General features: G+C 36.5%; 1 long non-coding RNA gene and 1 pseudogene across 2 annotated transcripts; one reads left to right on the top strand and one right to left on the bottom strand.

Moving 5' to 3' along the window:
- Nucleotides 1-233: 233 nt before the first annotated feature.
- Nucleotides 234-3330, top strand: LOC143590193 (ankyrin repeat protein SKIP35-like; annotated as a pseudogene). The gene is made up of 3 exons (XR_013145426.1): nucleotides 234-929; nucleotides 998-1429; nucleotides 2231-3330. The product of XR_013145426.1 is annotated as an ankyrin repeat protein SKIP35-like (transcript).
- Nucleotides 3331-4534: 1204 nt separating this feature from the next.
- Nucleotides 4535-6492, bottom strand: LOC143590203 (uncharacterized). Its single transcript, XR_013145429.1, has 2 exons — nucleotides 6388-6492; nucleotides 4535-5214 (listed from the first exon to the last, which is right to left on the bottom strand). It is a non-coding gene; the product is annotated as an uncharacterized LOC143590203 (long non-coding RNA).
- Between the last annotated feature and the right edge of the window lie 2425 nt (nucleotides 6493-8917).

Raw genomic sequence — 8917 nt, 5'->3', positions numbered from 1 at the left:
ATTATTATTATTATTATTATTATTGCTTTTTAATTATCAAAGTTTGTGGTTAGTTTATTTTTCCGGTTTTATATTTTTATATTTTACGTTTTGTTTGTTGCTTCTTCTCGCAGATTATGTTAACCTAGATCTGGTTTTGGTTGGTGGAGAGATATGAATCAAGGTTTTCTCTAATATTGTTATTATTATTATTATTATTATTAACGGATTCGATCGAAGCCGAGGAATCGGAGGATTTGGATATCGTGATGCATTCCGCTGCTGCTGCTTCAAGTGATTGATTTGTTGATATCAAATTAACGAATCTGTACTTGTTAATTGGAACTAGAAATGGATAAGAAGAAAGTTGTGGCGGCTGTGGGAGACGAGGACGCCTTGTTCGTGTTAGGGATTCATGGAACCCATGACGAAATGGAACCCGATCATCCGAATAATGATGAAAGTTTAACATGTAAGTCCGACGAAATGGATGAAAATGAAAAGGTTGATGTTGTTAAAGAGCATGGCGGTTGTACTTGTAACGATGGGAGTAAGCTAAAATCCAGCTTGTTGACTACCGGTTCGGGAGTTACTAATGTTGAGAAATGTGGTCAAGAGAAGAAGCTTAGTAGGCAAGATCGGATTGAGCTGGGGCGGTTGTATCAGGGTGCTGTGAGTTCACATGATTGGGAGCTTGCTGAGAGCTTGATATCGTTAGCGGATCCGCAAACGCTTAATGATGCTTTGTGTATTTCACTTGATTCGATTTGGTTCTTGACCACCCATCAGGAGCTTGATGGGATCACTGGGTTGATTAAGACGATAATCTCCAACGATGCTTCTGACTTCACGAGAGCGGCTCTTAGGACTTCGTTCTTAGCATCATGTGTTTCAGCATGTCAAAGCCGAACGATGAGCCTTGCAGACACTGTTTCTGTTATGGCACAACGGTAATATTTATCACGTCATTTTTAAATTGATAATCTTTATTAAATTAACAGTTGTGTTTTGTTATCAGTTTACATGAGCGATTACAAGAGTGTAACGGAGATGAGGTTTTGAAGGCGGAAGCTGGTGCTAAGGTCCAGAAGTTCACGGAATGGGCTTTGAAATGTATAGGGTTTCATTCCCGTTGTCAAGGGAACAAAGATAGGGTTAACCACAACTCTGCTGTTCAAGTTCAGTTGCAGCTGTCGGCTTTCAAGACTTTCTTGGATCTAGCTGGCAATCATCTAACCGGAAAGGACTTCACGGAGGCGTTTGATGCAGCTTGCTTTCCGCTTACTCTTTTCTCAAGCTCATTTGATCCTGGTTGGGCTTCAGGCATGTCTGCAACTGCTGTTCAAGGGCTGCTAGCTATGTTGGTAGAAGGTGGTGCAGATATGTTAATCAATGCTTTCTTGAAGCCTCACGGTTCGGAAGCACAGAACTTGTTCGCATATTGTTACAGGTAACCAGAAATATATAGGCTCGTAATTGAGCAGAACAAACACGAATGAGGCATGTTCGTGTTCGTTTATTTTTAATCGAAAGAACGATCGAAAACGAACAGTACGTTGAACAGGGGGCTTTTGTTCGTGTTCAGTTGTTAATAATTTGAGTGTGTTTGTGTTTGTTTAGTTTGTTCATTACTAGTATAAACGAACATAAACGACTCAACGTAACTGAACATAGATTAACAAACATAACTGAGCAAACACCAATTAAGAAGTAAACGTGAACATCAGTCTGTTGGGCCTAGAAACTTAATAAAACTGATCTAAATTATGATGGGGATGTTTTAATTACATAAAACTTGACTAAATTGTAATGGGCCTAAATATTAATGAATATTTGAACAAATGTAAACTAACGAATCTACACAAACGTAAACTAACGGAAATACACAAAAAGTTTCGAACCTAAACTAATGTTGACGAGCATTAATGAACGAACAAGACATGTGTTCATGTTTGTTCATTAAACTAAATGAACAAAAAGTTTCGTTCATGTTCATTTGTTTAATAAATTAATGAACATAAACAAACTTTTCACCTAACGCTTAATGAATGGTTCACTGACTTATTGGTTCGATTTCAGGCTTAATCACTTACAAATATAAGAGCATTATTGTTTGTTTATAACAGTCATAATTGGACTTTTACTTCCAATAATGTATTTGTATACATAGGGTTTTGTTTATCATCTCATTCTTTTGCTTACTTGTATTTTCATTTTTGTCTTTGTGCCAAATTGGGAGTTGACTTTTTAGATTGCTCAAAGGAACAGGTTGGATGTAGATGTTGACCTGGCATTGGGGTTTGCTTCCCACTACGGAAAAATAGGCACCATGGAATGCTTAGTGGAAGAAGGAAACGCGATGGCCTTTTTAGGCCTGTTAATGAGAGCCGCTGAACGGGGCTGCATGCAAGCGGTCCAATGGTTTGTGAAACGAGGCTGCAGAGACATGGAACTTTGTCTAGCTTTAACAGCCGCCACATCCAGCAGCCAAGTCGACATCGCCGCCTATCTCCTCCCACACGTCCCACAACACGTTCTGGCGGCACTCAGCATTGAAATCCTCAAAGCCGCCGGCGAACGAAGCGGCGGGTCCCTCGATGGTGTCGCCTTTCTCCTACAATCCAACTTCCTTGGCGACCCAGTCGCCACATATGCAGTGCCCGACACCATTTCCAGGTCAGACGACGACTCAGTCGCCCCTGAGCTGCGTGACTTCTTGCATGAACAGTGGTCGGAGGCGGCTTTCTTAGACGGGTTGAAACAAGGTCAGGTCCATTACTATAACCTGGTTAGCATCTTGAAATACGGCGGGTCGCCCATATGTTTAATGGATCTGCCTGGCCCGTTAAGGGTTGCAATGGCGTACCTGCCACTGTACGGGGAGTGTGTGAAGGCGGGTGGGTGTTTGTTGTCCCAACAACTAAGGGGGCAGTTGGTGGAAGCGGCTAAACGGTTGGGTGGTGTAGTGTTGGAGGGGGCGGGCCAGGGGCAAGAGCACTTGGCTGTTGTAGAGCAGCATCTTCCTCCATTTTTGCTTCATGCATGAATGATGATGAATGAAACATGTTGTTTAAGAAGAAGAAATTTTGGATCTTTGTGGGTCCTGTTTTTAATGAATCTATGTCAAATGATCATGTACAAGTGATATGGCAATAGAGATTTGTGAAGAAGCTTCATGGAATCAGTCAGTCTTTTCTTAATAATCATATATCATGGTAGGCGGTCATAAATTATAATCCGTTGAAACCCTCTGAACCGAAAAGGCTGACCGGCTTGGCCTGTTTAAAATATATATTGTCTGGTTCACAGTTCGGTTTTATCGGTTTAGTGGTTTATGATTCGGTTTAAAGTTTGGAACTTGGAACTGCCTGTGTAGATCGAATCAGCCGTTTTAACATTCATGATTTAATATGTTTTTCTTTTAAAAATACAAAGTTATGTATGACCGTGGTTAACTATCAGGCACAAAATTTTCGTCAAAACCAAGCGAATTGGATCAACAAATGCGTGCAACACAACTTAAGGTCCGACACCTAAATATTAAGGGATCGGTTCTAACGGTTAATTGTGACCTTAGACAAGTTTTTGGGTCGACCCGCCACCAATTTCATGGAAAACTCACTTAATGCACTCTTTGAATTTCAGTCCCCTTTCTCTAAGGTCACAAATTAACCTAGTTTTGTTTTCGTTTCTATATTTTCCTTTTTTTCCCTGGTAATTGCTTTTCCGTTAGATAAATGAGCAGTGTAAGCAGATTAGGGCGTTCATGTAAACATCGAAATCTATTGAATGTTTAAAACATCTAAGTTGAAGCAAGTTAGTCAGTTTAGCCGGTTTAAGACTTATATTGTTAGGTTTTGACGTTTTGGTGGCATACAATTTGGCAGACTTTAATGTTTTGAACTAGAGTTGCAAGACGTGTAATAGTTTGGTGATTTGAGATTTAGTTTGATTTTTTTATTTTTTTTTTCTTAAGTTAGAGGGGGTAAAATAGACTTTTTGCATCAGTTTAACAAAAAATATAACGGTAACCACTCGAAGGACCAAAGTGTATTGAGTTAAATGGAAAGTAGGTACTATAGTCATAATTTATCATACTTGATGAAAGTTAAAATTTTTTACATGCCACATGGACTAAATAGTTTTGGAAAGGGGCGCGATGAAATATACTATTGTGGTAGCAGAAACGGCGGATTCCCAAACTAACTAATTTTATCTTTATTTCTATAATTATACTAAAAAATACTATACTTTTTATTTTCTATCAATTAAATAATATTCTTTATACTTTTATCATTACATTTTTTCTTTAATTCACTCATAAGTCATAACCACTTTTAAAAAACATTAAAATAAAACTAGGTGTACAATATTAGTTCAAATTTAAATCTCTTTATCTCATCTATTCACAATCACTTACCACCGCTCTATATAATATAACTCACAATAATATGGATCCACCGCTCTATATAATATAACTCACAATAATATGGATCGACAAGATATGAAGTACTTGTCGAGAATGCTCTAATCACAGATCGTCAACAAATAAATCTAATGTATAAAAGCTGTTTATTTTCAATCAAAAAGCTTATCTCAGGCACAAAATTAACCGAAACAAGTTTTATTACACGTTTACTAAATTACAAATCTCAGAAATAAAATAATGATGAACATTTTTAGCAAGTAACTAAAAGTATATATGATCCTTCTTTACATCTCTTAATAAAACTAACACAAACCATTTTAACCAGAAAAAATGGCCATTCACACCTTCACTTTGTGTCGACTCGTCGCGGGCATGAAGGCGAACGCAGTCAGAACCGCCATTATGAAGATCGGAAGCAGCAACAGCATAAGCGGTGGCGGTGGAAGAGGCGGAAGTATCAGTGGCAGCAGCAGTAATGAAGCTGTCAGTCCTAGTAGCACCAACATTGACTCCATGCTGAAAGAGCTCTTGGATTTTGATTTTGGTTTCGGTTTCGATATCATCATTATTTTATTTCCTCCAAAGTTATTATTGTTTGATGATGATCGGTTATCGTACTGTGCGGGTGTGTTTAGCCCTTGCTGCACCACCATTGTACCGCCAGCGGCTGGTTTATGAGAGTTCATATTCATATTCATTCTTCTGGCTTCCATAAAAGTTATTGATCTACTTAAAGTTTTATTGGTCAGAGTTGTTGACTGATGTTCAAAAGCATGTCAAATTGATTTGATCTGTAGATTTTCAACCTGTAATTCACATATGATATAAGTTAGATCATAAACCTTCATTAATGAAACGGCGGTATAATAATTTAAGATCATTAATTCACTATCACCAAATTCTAAACCTAAAATTGACAGGAATATGCCCATCATTCAGCCGTCAACAGTATACTTAGATGGCCGTTTTGACCAAAAAAAGTCAAACTTTAAAAATTATTGGTTAAAACGATCTTTTAAAAAAAATCTGGACTGACTGTTCTGACTATACGAAAGCCAAACTTTGAAAATTAATGGTCAGTGACTGTTTGAACATTATCCAAATGGTTGTTCTGACCATACACAGGTTTTGTGACTGTGAAAATTATTGGTTAGAACGGTCATCTAACTTTATCCAAACGGCTGCTCGGACCATTGGGGAGCCAAACTTTGAAAAATATTGGTCAGAATGGCTGTTTGAACTATTAGGGGTGTGCAAGAAACCGAAAAAACCGAACCGAAACAAAAACCAACGGTTTGGTTTTATGGTTTTGTAAAAATCGAACCTAACCTAATATCAAGATTTTACGTTTTTAGTTTTTATTTTAAGTAGTTTATAAGAATTTAATATACATGTAACTCAAATACTTTTGACCTAAATGTATAACAATCTATTAGTTAACAATTAACAGAATTATTTCTACCTATATTCATTATTTTCGACAAACTTTCTTTCGGGCCTAAAATTTGCAAGACTCAAATGCAAAAAATCAAAAAAACAAAAGCGAACCAAAACCAAAACGAAACTGAAAAACCAAAACTAAATGGTTTTAAAACTCCAAAAACCGAAGTTTTAGTTTTAGCCCAAAAGCGCACCGAACCACACCACACACCCCCTCGTTTGAACATCATCTTAACGGCTTTCTGACAGCCCGTTCTGACCATAGTGGAGTCCGAAAGACCGTTTAAACTGTTAACTAATATTTAAACGGTCGTTCTGATCAAAGACAGTCAAACTTTAAAAACTTTTAGTGAAAGACGTCGTTGTAACTATAGACGGTCAAACTTTAAAATTTTTTGATCAATGCGGTTTGAATCTAGAAGGAAGAGATTTAAATATCAAAAGTTTAAATCCATAGATATGATTTGAAACACATGAATGCATGACAACTATCTGAATCTAAACAATCACACAATGAGATTCAATTAATGACACATTACCTGGCAAAAGTTGGATAACGGAAATTGTGAGAGATGGGTTGAATGAGAAGAGAAATGAGTCGATGTGAATAATAATAATAATAATAATAAGACGGGTATGAAATGATAATCCATAGTTAGGCGTGGAGTATGGGGGTGGTCGGGTTCAGTGAATATAGCAAGTGGGATGGTAGAAATGAAACTGTGGGTGGTTTTCTAGACCGGTTCGTCGTAACTGGACCATATCTTTCTTCGGTACTGGTCAATACTCTTTACCGCCTTTTTCACGCAACGTTAACAGTTTTTCAACCATTAATTTATATTATTATGTAATTTCTTAATTTAGTTGTATCATTCTTGATACGTATATTAATTTATTCTTTGAGTTAAGACTGTGTGAAATGGATAACAGTCCACGACGCCATTATCATAGACGTTGGATCACTTTTGCATGTTTTGGGTGTGAAGGAGCGCTTTATGACGTGCAGGAGGGGCGCATTGGGATAGGCGTGAGCACGACAATGGCAAAACGGGCAAAGAGAGGTGGTACAATGGGGGCATGTACTTCTGCTCCGTCGTGGATTCGACGTGAGTGATGGCACTATGGACAACCGGGCGTTAATCCACCACACCCGGACTAATAGAAGTCACAAATTAACCTATAGGATGTAATGAAATGAAATTGGCTCATTGGTCAGTCAACTCAAGGCTTATTTATCGGGTTATTATAAGTCTAAGCACGCTGGTTGAAGTTGAACATCAAGATTAAAGAAAAGAATCACATCATTGCAAGAGGGAAAAAAAGTGAAAACTACACGTCAACAACATAGGACTTAAAAAATGTCATTAACATTTATAAGATTTAAGTCTTTCAATGTTATTATAACAGATTTGTGTACATCACTAAGTCTTGAACAAAGTTGTATCTTTGTATCAAGACTCGTCTATATGCAACTAAACTAAACCTTAGAATAATAACTTATGTTACTAAAGATTGAGAACTTTTTATATAAAATAAATCTCTATTACATATATTTGTGGGAAAGTTCAAAATATAGCCTACGTTGTATAAGGTTCTAAAGAGTTCGTAACCAAATTTGATGCCTAGTAAGTTCTAGGGAAGTTTTTAGTTGATTTTGCTTTGTTACATAGTTAATTTATTGTTTTCAATCTGTTTACTTGTTTCGAAAAAGAATTCATTATTTTTGTTGATTAGTCAAAGATATTATAATTGAAATTGGCTTGAGGTTGAAATCATATTCATCACTTCACAGGATAAATTAAAACGCGTAATCATCTTGATTCTAACATGTTTTTTAGTTAATATGTATAAGAGGATACTTTTCTCTAAATAATTACACAGCTTCAATTACGTACGATTTATTAAAGAATAGATGTCCTTTTTTGAACGCTCATAGCATACTCTAATAAACCATATATACATGCGTTTAAGTGGATTTGAACCCCAAAATTTTAAAATTTTAAATTTTATTGTCTTTTTTTTTGTAAGTCATGAAATTTGAAATTGATAACTCTTGTATATATATTTTTTTAAATGACTTATCAAGTAAGAAATTGATTCAATCTGTCATTATATCTGAATTAAATATACTTACAACTCATTTATATAAAAAATGTGAATTGTATTAAGATTTAAACTTGAGACCTGCTTCTACCTACGTAAATCTTAAAGACCTTACCGACTGTTTTAAGATAATACCTTTGTTATTTTTCTATATGGGAAATTGGTTTTAAATAACCTCAACTATGCCATATTGGCAAATAACAGTCTCAACTTTAAAATTTGGCTAGTGGCGGTCTCAACTAAAGGGGTATTTGTTTTTAACAAACCACGACTAACGGATGTTAACTATGTTAGTGATTTGTTGACGTGGACCATCTTCTTTGGCAACATCACGCCAAAAACCTGCCGGAAACATGCAACTCTCCTCCATTCTCCCTAATATCGTTACATCATCTCCCTCCCTCTTCAAAACACATCAGAAATTAGTAAATGAAGTAGATTTCATCTTCTTCCATGGCCAATCCCTAGATACCAAACCCGATCTTATTTTCAAAAATTCGAAGTCATTGTTACACGATTTACAAAAAAACATAGGGCTTTTGTTAGGGGGGTCAAAACGAGTCGAATGATGTGTCAATTACCTTGAGTGGTGCACGGTTGACGAGGGTGTACTTCGCCGGAGACAAGACGGCGGCAAGTTGGTTAGGTTTCGAATGAGGAGAGAGAGAGAGAGAGTCGCTGTGATATTAGGAAGAATGGAGGCGAGAACGTGATTTGCTGAATGTCCTTTCTAACACTTTAGCCTATAGAACGTGATTTGCTGAATGTTTTTATTGACTCATTGTATTGAACTTAAAGCTAATTTATTTGACGGGTTATCTGAAGTTACATGTTAGGCCATGTGATATACTCTAACTCTAACATAGATTAAAATGACATAGCACTTTAAAGATGGATTAAATCACTCCCCAATTGTGTTAAATTTGTTAAAAAGGGGTATTGGATTATGCTTTTAACGGGTTAAAA

This window comes from Bidens hawaiensis, unplaced genomic scaffold (assembly GCF_021521415.1).
Source record: "Bidens hawaiensis isolate Kalapana, Puna unplaced genomic scaffold, B.hawaiensis_p1.1 tig00038207_1, whole genome shotgun sequence".
Lineage (NCBI taxonomy): Eukaryota > Viridiplantae > Streptophyta > Magnoliopsida > Asterales > Asteraceae > Bidens > Bidens hawaiensis.
This window is presented reverse-complemented; position numbering and strand designations above follow the sequence as displayed.